This window comes from Pogoniulus pusillus, chromosome 32, assembly GCF_015220805.1.
Source record: "Pogoniulus pusillus isolate bPogPus1 chromosome 32, bPogPus1.pri, whole genome shotgun sequence".
NCBI lineage: Eukaryota > Metazoa > Chordata > Aves > Piciformes > Lybiidae > Pogoniulus > Pogoniulus pusillus.
In genome coordinates this window covers 8,116,137-8,128,588 of record NC_087295.1, presented here as the reverse complement: position 1 = coordinate 8,128,588, position 12,452 = coordinate 8,116,137, and the positions used below count along the sequence as shown (strand labels likewise).

Genomic DNA, 12,452 nt, shown 5'->3' with positions numbered 1-12,452 from the left:
CTCGCCTGGCCGCCTGCGCTGATTTGCATTGGCGGCCCCGTTCCGTTCCGTTCCGTTCCGTTCGGCGGGGGAAGCCCGGGCAGCATAAAAGCCGTTGTGGTGCAGCGCCTCGTTAGTCATTAGATTATTACGAGGGGCTGGAGAGAATTCCATATGACAGAAGTAGGGTTGAGTTAACACAGGACGAAAAGTAATTTACAGATAGGCTGTCCTCAGCCATCTTCGTAGCCCCTGATAAGGTTTCATTTCAGAATGGATAGGCGACATTTCCACTTACGGGCCCATTCTGCGACACCTGTGATAACAGCTTCTGGATCCTAATTGAAATTGGTTTCAAAATGGATTTTCACTTTTCTCTGTCCCTGGAAAATATTGAATGGACTCAGAGCTGCCACAGAGAATCCTAGACCTTGGGAAATGGAGCAAGAAGGCAGGATCATCTTTCATAACTGTGTCGATGATATGACAGTTTTGTTATCTGTCTTATTAATGAAATCATTGATCACCTGATGAGGGAGATAATAAACTACATTTTTGCTGCTGTTCAGGAAGCTCAATTAGATGAAAAAAAAAACAGGTGGGGGGAAACCAAGCCAAAACAATCAAGTGAACCTTTCCAGGTCTATTTTCAACTTTGCTTTTCTTGAAGCTTTTTAGAGAGAACATCTCTCTGAGACTGTAAAATGCTGACAGCATCTTGAGTTTGTTGAAAGTAAAAAGAAGAGGGGGGGGAGGAAAAGCAAACCTGATGCTCACGTTAAGAGTTGGGGGTTGGTGTTTTTTGTTTTTAACAAGCGGCGCTAAGTAAATAACACTTAAGTCCTAGTAAGTGCCATGGAAACTCAGATGAACTGAGAAACAATGGAGCTCAATTTTAGCTGAAGTGGGATTAGTGATCCGAACAGTCTGAATGCCCTGGCGCGGACAAAGGCCGGGGGGGCTAAGCGCACCGAGCGCTTGCCGTGATGCTGCTTCTCTTGAACGTTATTTCGCCTTTAAAAAACGAGCATCAGCTTCTGATTGTTAAAGCTGCTCATGCATTTTGGGAAAAAAAAAATCACTTCTGGGAGTTTTTTTAGTGTCTTACTAATGGACTCGAGAAGATTTTTAAATGCAACTAAACGTAGCAAACCGCCTGCTCGGGGTAAAACGTATACTCAGGCTTTGAAAATAAAACCTGAAAGGGTTTTGTGATGTGCCGTTTCCTTGGCTGTGTTCTAATTATTGGGGAAGGGGATAAGTCTGTTGTTTGTGCTTGGTTGCTCTGGAATGCGTGCTGTATTCCTTGAGGAAGGTGGGAAGGGATAGATTTTCTGAAGAGAGATGCCGGTGAATTCTCGTATTTCACCCTGAATTGTATCCTAGGTGTTTCTTCAGTCCCTCCGCTGGTGTGGGTCAATCTATCCCCCTTTTTAAGCTTGAAAGGGGAGCTCTGATCAAAGGCTTGAATGGTGTCACTGATCTCTGGTGATTGATTAGGAACAGAAGTTCTGGAGCGTTTTGCATGTCCGCCTTTTCCTTATCACTTCAAATCCATTAGTGCCTACCCATTAGGGTAGCTTTCAATCAGGGGAAAAATATCCCATGCACATACATACATATAAATAAAAGCACACATATATGCCTCTAGTGTACATGTGTATATATAGAGAAGAGGAATAGAAGAGTTCAGAGGCTTCATGGTCTGAGTTCTAAATGTATTTTTGTTTATTGTAAAAGGAAACAGTTTTTATTTGGGATATTTATTAATTGGGGATATTAATTGCTAAACTCTTGGGTGTAATTCTCCTCTGTTCTTCAGCAGCTGCTCTCACACGTTTAAAGCGATGTAGTTCTCTGTTGTCAGTAGGGTTTTGGCTGCTTTAGCCTCATGTGCTGCAGTTTAGCCAGAGAGGAGCCATGCCCCTGCTTGCTGTTTCCTTGCTGTGCCTCCGATGCATGTTAAGACCCACTGCCTGTGTCAGTGGCTTAGAGATATTTTTTAATTAGAGACTGAAAAATAAATATTTGAAGTGTACGTCTCTTGGAGGTTCAGAGATAGCCAGAATGTATGCTAAGCAAGTTCAGAGATAGCCAGAATGTATGCTAAGCTGCTAGGGGAAAAGAGTTTTCGTTCCTCAAGGAGGAGCAATCCTCAGAGTGCCAGTGGTGGGAGAGGTTGGGCAGTGGGGTTTACTCCTGTGTGTAAGGGCGATGTGCGTGAGCAAGCCATGCAGCACTTGGATTTGACTTCCCTCTGGTGTAGATGAGGGAGATGGGTGGTGTGAAGCTGGAGTCCGTTCCTAAATATCCCACTTCCAACAGCATATTGTGATTTAAATGAGGAACTTAAAAACTCGGGACAGGCTTTAAAAATCTCGAGTTAATTAATAATTCTGGTAAATGGAAGCTTTCAGTCTGCAGGATAATTCAGAAGTGTTAATGTTGTTTTCATGTATTTCTTTTCCCCTTTCTTTTCAGTAGGTCGGCTCATTTCTCTCTCTCTCAAATCTCCTTCTCTCTCCCCCTTCTACTGTTGTGCATTTCACACCGGGAGATGACAAGTCTTGTGATTGCAGCAGAGGCAATTGAAAGAAAATAAAAAGGGAGTTCTTTTTCTCTGGTGCTGGCCCATGAACATACCGTAAAAATTGGATTAGACACACCTAGAGTTGGGATTGATTGCATCTTGAATGGGAAATTAGAACATCTGAAAAATTCCTTTTTGGATGGAACAGAAGCACAAGAAGGAAAAAGTTGGATGGAAACCAGAGAAGAACTGTAAATCACTATTAAAGTTACTTCCTATGGTTTACCATTGGCTGTCAAAGAAAATTGCCTCGGGCTTGTTTATAGCTAATTCCCTCCATAGAAAACTTCAATTTGTGGACTGGCCTCTGAACGGGATTGATAACTCTGTTTATAGACCAGGATGGGTATCTAAAGATAACAGATAATGCAAATGAGCCTTTTTTTGATAAGCCAGGAAAGCAATTATGGCTACAACGTAGTTGATGGATTTCAGAGAGCCTTTTCACAGATTATAGATAGCTTTTTTTTTTGGGTGTCCATTACAGTTTTTTTAGCAGCGTTAGAAAAACAAAATCATTCAAATAGAACTAAAAAGATGGAGTGGCTGATAGGAGCAGCTTTCCTACCCCTTGTAAACATGGCGAATCAGGTTGAGAAAATAAGCAGGCAGTCCTCAGCCTTCTCTGGCAGAAATATGATTTGATAAATATATGTGTTTAATATTCAAGTTACAGTTTCATCTGACGCGTGTGAGCCTCCGCGTCCTGTGGGAGTTTGCGGCTCGCTCCGACTTTAACTCTGATAAACTGCCTTCCTGACTCTCTTTTCGGGCTTGTCTTTCTGTTGGAGAGGAGGAGGGTAGAGGCTGGACCCTGGTTGTTGTTTGGGCTCCCTGGGGTGCTCAGCACCAGTGCAGATGAAGCCCTTAGCCTCCAGGCTGATGGTGGTGCTGACCACAAGGGGATTCTGTGCAGAGTGGGCTCTGGAGGTGGCCGCATTGCCTGGCACCTTTCCATCGCAACTCCAGGGATATTTGCACTGGAAGTGCTGCAGCTTCTCACAGCCAGAAGGCAACCTTGGCAGGGGTGGTGGCTGCTGTATGAGAGTGTAGGCTTAGCTTCCCCACCTCAGCTTTTTAGCTTAGTTTGCCTATAGTGCAGCCTGCTGCTTCAGTGTCTTGTGGCCAGCGTCCTTACACAGTGAGCTTTCCAGCCCCTCTTGGTGCCTCTGGGACTGCCCCAAAGAGGCAGAGCTGTCCTCTCCCTGCGGGTCAGGGGACGTATGCCCATTCCTGGGCTCACGAACACGACTTGCAGCATCCACACAGCATCCCCACTTGTTGGAAACGAGACAAAATTCAGACCATAAAAGGTGCTTAGTAAGGTGCATTTGTAGTAATAATTGTGTTTCACTCTCTGGTAGTAAGTCTGAACTTTATTTCATGTGAGGTCCCAGTCCACATCTCACTGAAGAACTGAATGGATTTTAGAAGCTTGTAGCTAGTCCAGGCTTTGAACATTTAGTCTTGCATGCCACTTTGCAGTCTCCTCACTCAAGCCATTGTCTGCTGTCAGTGGTGGGATATCTGGGCTCCCCACACCCTTGATCGCTGAATTACAACCTTCATCTCTGAAACTTGAGATAACTTCTCCTGAAGCTCTCTCAGGACCTAATCCTGGAAATGTGATTTCTTTTGCAAATGTCCTACCTGAAGGCTCTTCTATATTACCAGGAAAAGCACCAAACAAACTCTGCCTTTGTTCCCATGCAGTAGTAATAATCAAAGTGACTCCTTGTAGTCTGTACTTCTTGAAGGTTTCAGAGGTTTGGTTGGGTACAAACTGTGCTTCTCTCACGGAGCCAGTGACACAACTGCTGTTGACACTGATTGTTGACTTCTGTAGCAGTGGCCTGACAATCTTTATTTCAAGTGACATTTAAATATTTGGTCACAAACTGCTACAAAGCTCTTAGTTTCTTAGAGGCATTTTCAGTGCCTTCCCAACAAACCACATATCTCTTACTGGAAAGGAGAGCTGAAACCAGCACAGTTTTGTTTGGAGCAATGCAGGACTTCTGTTGTCTGATCACTGTTTTGAGTATCTTTCATCTGAATATATGTATGATGAATTATTTTTTGCCTTCAAAGACTTCTTTGTCTAAAGAGATCAAGTGAATAGAAACTGGCATCTTCCAAACACCAGGATGAGTACAGTGTCACATTGCCTCTGCCAGAAAAACATGCATGTGGAATCCCTCAAAGGCTTTCTCCCAACTTTATTCCCACTATTTATCCCAGTCTAAGTCAGTGCCATGTTCTCTGAGTATTGGTTAAGGAAAAATACTTATAGTCAGTTTTATTTAATCTTTTCACTTCCTTGTACATCAGCATAACTTTCTGACACTCTCTCCGAGCTTAAAATAGCTGTTCCAAGACACCCTTTTGTTTGCTGACAGGATAGACATTAATGTTGCATATATCAGAGTGGAAACAATATAAAAGTCCTGTTCTCAGCTTTGTTTTGAACACTTCGATTGTTAACAGAGTAAGAGGAGGTAGGTTGGTTTTGCTGTTAACATTTCCAAAGACTTTTCCTTCAACCACCTAACTTAAATCAGGATTAAAGCCTTGCATAGATTTCCTTTGGCACCACAAAATCATTCATATTTTTTTCTTCTCTGAGAAATAACCTCAATATGAAGGATACCAAAACATCTCAAGTAATAAAAACACTTCGAGGGACTGTGATTTATTGCTGCATTTATCTTCAAGGCTCAAAACAGATGCTAAAAATAAACCTACTCTTTTAAAAAGTAATAATTGTTTTTATAAGTGAGTAAGAACTTTGAGCAAAGAGATTGAAAATTCCAGCAGATACTGACAAGAGAGGGAGAGTGAGTGAAAAAAGGAAGATAATCAGGACTCAAAAGGAAAGGAAGGAAGACAAGGAAGAAGGGAAGGAAGCAAACAAGGGAAGAAACAAAACAGCTTTGTGATCCTCTGTGATGCTCTCATTTAAATGTATTTCAGGTGAACTTTTTGGTTGTCATACTTGGATTAAGAATGTCAGAAGTCAGTAGTTTAAGAGCTAAACAGAAGCTGTTGTTCATAGGACCAGTACTTTCAACTGCAGAGGTGTAAGAGCTTGTCTGCGAGCACAGAGCATAATTCATAGTAACTTAACATGAATTCTTGTAGCAGATGAATCTCAGAAAACCTCTGTGTTTTAGACTCCTTAATTAGCGGCAAAATGTTGCCTTTAAACATAAATGTTAGAGACAGAGGAAGGGCAACAGGAGGGTTTTTTTGGGAGTGTCTGAATATGATTTAGGCTGCTGCATTAGTGCTTGCATTTGGCCAGGCACACTGTGTTGGGTTTACATTGCTTACCCTCTGAGGTCTTGAGGCTCTCTAGAAAATGAAGGCAGAACCTCAGCCCCCTATAAGAACAGAGTAGGATGTGGGCACAGCGTTGCCAGATGCCTTCTTGCAGTCCTAGAGAAGACAGACTTACTGGCTAAGCCTCTGTGGAAGTGTGGTTGCCTTGGGCATGTGATTGGTGTGTGCCTTCGTATCTGCATGTCTCAGGCGTGATCTGCCTGTATGCAATATTGCCTTGCACAGCTGCCTCTGGATTTGCAGGAATCTCGGCTGCTGTGGAAACAAAGTCCTTGGCAGTCTGGTTGCAAGAACCCTTGGAAGATGAAATGTACCTGAATGTGGAGCGTACCTAAACGCTGAGAAATTTAGAGAAATCTAGGGAAAAGCCTTTATTTTGCTGGGCTTTAGCAATAGAGAGAGCTCTGCTGGGGGAGTTGCAGAGGGCAGGAGTATGTGTAAATCTCAAGCCATCAAGCCGCAATTGAAAGGGAGAGCATTCAGAACTTAGCAACAGTTCGTTCTTCTTCAAAATGTAAAAAGCCCTTGAAGCTAGGTGGTTGTTGACTAAAGTAAACAGAAGCCTCGAAGAGGCATGAAATGATCTTACTGAAAATCTGTTGCCCAGCTCTCTGAGCCTTCAGGTTGTAGACTTTTGCTCATTCGAGAGGTCAGGCAGAATCAGTTTCCAAGCTGCAAAATCAAGGCGTAAAAAAAAGATCCGTGCAGAAGTTGAAGGAAACCTGGTAACTAACACTGCTCCTTTCTCTGTTCCTTTCGTCTAGAGAGGTCCATCCACTCAGTCTAAACTTACTGTTTAGAGGTCAGCAAAGAATGTGGAGTTGGCTCATGTGACCCCAGTTAATTTAAAGGAAAAGGGAGAGATGGATGGAGCTGGAAAGGGAAAAGGAGATGCCACTTTCAGTGCTTTCATGAAACTTTCTTTGTTTTAATCTTTTTTTAATTGGTGTCTGGTACACCAGTTTTGTTTTTTACAACTACTCAGAAGGCTTCTATTCATGTGGGCATCTTTCCTTTTGTTTCAGTGCTGGACATGCCTGTAAGTGACTTAAGACTAAGAGGGACTGTGTAGGCAGGGGAAAGAAGGAGGAGGTTTTACATCTCAGTGTTTTAGGAAATAAAAATTAGCTAATACTAATAAGTGTCTGTTCTTTCCCATTCTTTATTAAAACGCATGGGATGTGGATCAAATGACTTTATTCAGCGCACAGCATTTCAGCTACCTTGAAATGAGAGACTGCAGGCAGTTGGCTGAGTTCACTGGAAGGCTGCCCAGTTTCATTGCTGCTTATATAAGCCTGCCTGTATCCTCTGGGGAATATTGTTTTGTAACGTGTTGTATCAGGAGGAGTATCCCAATGCTCCCTTTAGCTCTGAGGTGCCAGAAGTGGATGGGTGGTGGAGGTAGTGGTGTCTGTCTGTCCTTTCTGGGTTAGTGAAAGGCAGTGATTAAGGCCCTTGGCCAAATCAGGATGCTACCACTCTCTGCTTTGCTTTTGTCTGAAATTGTGTGATGTATGTTACTCCCAATGAGCATTCGTGGTTGAGTTGGAAGTTATTGTGCAATTGCCATGTTTTTGGAATTGCCTGAGTGACAGTTCCACTTGTTGTGGAGCCAGCATAATTAAGGATGTGTCAGTGACTCCCTCATTGGACTGCCTTCTTGTTAAGTTTCAAGAAACAATACGTCGCAGCTTGTTTGTGTGCTGGTATTTTATCTCTGCAGGTGTATGCTCAGCTCTTGGCTGTGCTGCGGTTAAGATGGGGTCTGAGGTCTTGTCCTTATTTCTGACAGGCAGCTGTTTGTGTCAGAAGAGAGTTCCTGAGAGCATCACACTTCTGGGACTGGTGCTGTTAATTCACTCTTGGGGCAGATGAAATGGCTCTGAAACTGTGAGCACTGCAGACTGCCTCTTCTTGTCTTTGACGTGGTGGTAGCCCGGGGAAACATCTGTTTATGGAGGCAGACCCTTCTTTTTTAGGAATGGACATGCAGATTCCTTACTGGAAGCAGCAAACAAGCATGTTTGGTGTGCCTACATGTGCCTCCATTTATCACTGCATCCTTCTGCTCAGGTTACTTAACACAGAGCCATAAAGCCGTGGTCTCAGAAGTCTGTACCGGTAGGTAGCAATCCGGCTTCATTAGCTGCTGTCCTGATTTTATGTCAGGAGTTGCTCTCAGTTTGGCCATAAACACTTCCAATAGCGTACTGAGTGTGATGATGTTAGTTGTTTGCATTTTACAGTGCTTGTGGAGGGTTGGAATGCCCTGAGGACTTTTGTGACAAGGACAGTACATCCTGTGGTATGTTTCAGAGTTGAAAACCCCCTGTTTGTTAGAGTATATTCATGATCCATGGAGGCTTCTCTCAGGCAGAGCAAAGGGATGCTCTCCTGACAGAGTAAGACCTGCAGCACAGAAAATCCGTTGAGGGTGGTGTGAAGAGGAGACTGGAAAGCAGGTTGTGTAATGACAGTGGTCACTAAGCTGAGGTGACACCAGTCACCTTGTGGTGTTGTATAGCAGTCAAATCTCTTATCTTAATTTCTGGCTGCCTCCTTAACTGGTGGACTCCATTCCTTTTCCTTGAGAAGTCACTTTTGTTCCTTGCTTAGAACCCACTGAGCTGAATAATCTAGCCCTTTACTGTAAAATTAACTCAGCACAGCGATTGCTTGAAGATAAGGACCTGACCTAAAAATCCCAGCCCCACAAAGTATAAAATGTTCTTTAGATGCTGGTGGATGTTCCTCACACAGGAATCATTTATATGTATGCTCATGTCTCAGTGGGACTAGGATGTTGTATGTAGAGTGTTGGTTTAAGAACGGAGTTAACAGGTCAGGTGAAATTTAAGGAGAATCTCTCAGCTTCTTTTAATCACAGATGTAAGAGGAGATTTCTCTCTCATGATTTACTCAGCTGAACGAGTCAGAATAAAGTGGCAGGTGTCATTCTGAGTCTGCACTGGCAGAAGCAATCGTTCATATGGCTTTTGCATATGCTCTGGGAGTTGCTGTTAAGTCAATATTTACTTCTCGGGGAATAAATGCCAGCGTTGTGTCTGAGAGCTGCTGCTGCTGCATGAATGAAAGGGAGATTTTCTATGTCATCAAGTATCTTGCCATGCAGATTCCTGGAGATTTGGAAGTGTAGTGATTATGAGCTTGTGGTAAGTAGCTGGAAGCAAAGAAGATGTTTTTCAGCAACTCTGTACAACTTTCCAGATCATTTATTTACAAACCGTTGCACAGTGGCTCTCCAGTGTTTCACACACAGCTGGCTGGTTTCCCCCTTTGGAATCTTCAGCAGCATCAAGAAAGGTGTCTGTCAGTTGTCATCACCATTCAGGTTTATGAAGAAATGCATCACTCTTCCCTTGCTTTCTGCAGAAGGTGGCCACCACTCTGCAAGTCTGTGGCAGATAAGATGGGTGTTACAGAGCTTTTAACCTCTGCTGTGTTTCAGGGGAAGCTTCAAAGCCTTCTGAGAAAGAAGCTGTAGTGTCTTCTTCCTCTGCCTGTAAAGTCAGGTGGAGCATAACCTTGGAAGCTGGAGGCTTCTCTGGGGCTCAGGGCTTGATCCACAGTGTATTGAGGCTAGGACCTTCCTAATGGGCTTTGGCTGAGTCTCTGTGAGAACAGGAGCAATTGGCCCACAGAAAGGATGCTAACACGTTTTCCACGCTTGCTGCCTCTCTGCTGCAGGAATCAGTGGGGAAAAGCATGACTCCTAATGACTGCTGATTATAAATAATTAGGAGTCATTCAACATTTAGGCTAACATATTTAGGTTGTGATGTGTTTTGCATTTATTAAGTGTTGGCTGCTCTCCTGTGGCTTGGTGTCTTTGCTGAGTATCTCTCACCAGTTCCTTGTGTAAACACTGGGGGTTAGATGAGAAGATGGGCCCCAGTTTGAATGCTTTGGCATCCCGTGGAGGCTGGCTGCCTTGTGAGCCCCTTCTGTGCTGCCTTGCGCTGTGGAACAACTGATTACAAAGTGTGGGATTTTATCTTCAGTACTTAGTTGGCTTTTGCATGGAGTGGGAATTACTAAGTCTACAGGTGATGCACAGCAGAGAGCTTAGATAATTCAAACAACGTTGCTTGTGCAAACACTCAGCACTCTTGAAATGTAGTAAAGCCAAAGATTTTCCATGTGGAGTTCAGTAAAAATCACAACCAGTCCCCATGGCACTTGTGGTGCACCAGCCATGCTGGTCTGCATAACTCTGAGTGTGTTTTTCCCTCCTTGCAGATCATGTAACCGAATGATAACAGATGAATCTAGTAGATAGCCCAGCAAACACTTTGGTGTGCTGTTACTGTCAAATGAAACTCAAACCTGCAGCATGTGTTAGTTTTTCAGGGAAACAGGTAGGGGAAGGGAAAAAAAAAAGGCAAGCAACACCTAAAAGGCTAAATGTTAGCATTTATATGTAGCAAAGAGAGTTTTTAACACTTCAGAAATGGTATTGTCTTCACCCAGTGCATAAACGTGAAGCTACACAGTCAAACTGGGATGTGACAAAGGCAATGTGTAACTACTATAAAGTGTATAAATCAAACCTTTAACCTACTGCTTTTAAAAGGGAATGCCTAGAAGATGGTTTTGTATATTTTTTTATTATTATTATTATTCCATTTAAATGTAGATTTTTTTAAGGCCTTTTAGTATAGTGGTGCTTTTGGGATGAAATGTTCATCAGGACTCTTTTGTGGCAACTTGGTTGGAAGATAAAACATTTAGTGCTGTTGTATATTGAGCCCACATTCCTTATGCACACACAGAGGCTTGCTCTCCATTTCCCTCTCCTCTTTCCTGCTTGGTTTCTTTATTTCCCTCAGCAGAATTGTAAGGAATTTTTTTCCCCATATACGAAGAGCTGATTTGTGCTTTCCACTGCCAGCAGTCTGACTTGGTTATGTTTTGAGCACATGCTGCCAGTAGAGAAGTGTAGTTGGGCGATGATACTTAATGATGCCTAGGATCAGTCCTTTCCCCATTTGTCCTGTTTCACAACAGTGAAAAACAATTTTAGTTCTCTCTAGGGAAGCTTCTTTGCTGAACAAATTTCATAGATTCATACATAGGTTGATTTGGATTGGAAGAGACATTAAAGATCATCTAGTTCTATGAAGAGCTGATTTATGCTTTCCACTGATGACAGTCTGACTTGGTTATGTTTTGAGCACACACTGCTAGTAGAGAAGTGCAGTTGTGTGATGATACTTAATGCCTAGGATCAGTCCTTTTCCCGTTTGTCCTATTTCACAACAGTGAAAAAGAATTTTAGTTATCTCTAGGGAAGCTTCTTTGCTGAACAAATGTCACAGAATCATTCACAGAATGATTTGGATTGGAAGGGAGCTGTGTTATTTAAGTGTGTAAATGTAAGTGTGTGCGTAGACTATAGACAGGCTGGAGGCTGAAATAATCACTTTAGTAGATCTCTTTTATCTCAAGGTTTGTATTTTTTCAATGAAGAAGCATATAAATAAATTTTGGTCTTAATACTGTTCCATCATAATGAGCTTAAACTGATTTCCTCAGGTGTACTGGGTTAGAGTTGGTGCAAGCTGAACACTTGTTGAACAGAAGTCATAAGCAAAGTGAGGTTGGTACTTTTTGTCACATCGTTCTTGTTCATTTGCATTCTTTTTTTTATTGCTTTGATTTTGTGCCTTGATATAAGCCATGATGGTAGGGATGTTGTAACATTAAACTGAGTTAAATTGAGTTTTACACAAAACCTTAGACTTCACAAGTATGGTCTTCCTTGATGCAGGGCTTGACTTGGGCTGTGTCTCTCGTGTATCGTTTTTGGTTTTTAAAGGTGGTGCTAAAAATGGTTTGAAATGGTGATAAAAAAGGTCAGGAGTCAGTCTGCCACTGAAGGGCAATGTGGGATTGAGGGCATAGGGTCCACTCTTGTTGAAGTCAGGAGCACAAGGATGAGAAACAAGGGAGATTGTTCAGTGTTCCTCCATTGGAAAACCTTTGGGTGTGGGATTATACTTTGTGTTGTCTGGACTCTGCTTCCACAGAAATCAGTGAGAGTTCTCTGCAGCACAAACAGAGCTGCATCAGTGCACAGAGCCTGATGATGATTCTCTTTGAACATGACAATGGCCTCTGCACTGGAAATACCCATCATGTGTTTGTTTTCATCTCCTTTTTAACAAAAAACCTCACCCAGACCCAAAGGGATTCAAACACTTTGACACCTTCTCAAGCTTGATCTGTTAGGCTTTCACCCTGACCACAATGCTGTCATCCCAGCTGCCCCCAGACTGCTGCAGGTGGATGGTACTGCACAAATGCAAGCCAAGATGACTGAAATCAAAAGACAGATTGCATCCTTACACTTTGTGTGTAGAACACCCCGAAACACTCAAGGATATGTCCTGTGGGGCTGGTAATATTAAAGCATGTTGTTTTGGGAAGCCATGCCAGCTGTGCTCAGTCAATCTTATGTTATCACTGCATTGTACTTGCAAGTTAAAATCAAAATAATGCCAGGTGTTTCAGTTTA

General features: G+C 42.8%; 1 protein-coding gene across 6 annotated transcripts in view; it reads left to right on the top strand.

The window, feature by feature from the left end:
• GLI3 (GLI family zinc finger 3) overlaps nt 1-12,452 on the top strand; it is a 257,010-nt gene that overhangs the window by 51,360 nt on the left and 193,198 nt on the right. Inside the window, exon 1 of one of the 6 annotated variants that reach the window (XM_064169914.1) lies at nt 9,061-9,087. The exons of the other annotated variants lie outside the window; for them this stretch is intronic. The gene's annotated coding sequence lies outside the window, so the exon portion shown is untranslated. Of the gene's footprint in view, nt 1-9,060; nt 9,088-12,452 lie in introns of those variants that run through there. 6 annotated transcript variants of the gene reach the window in all.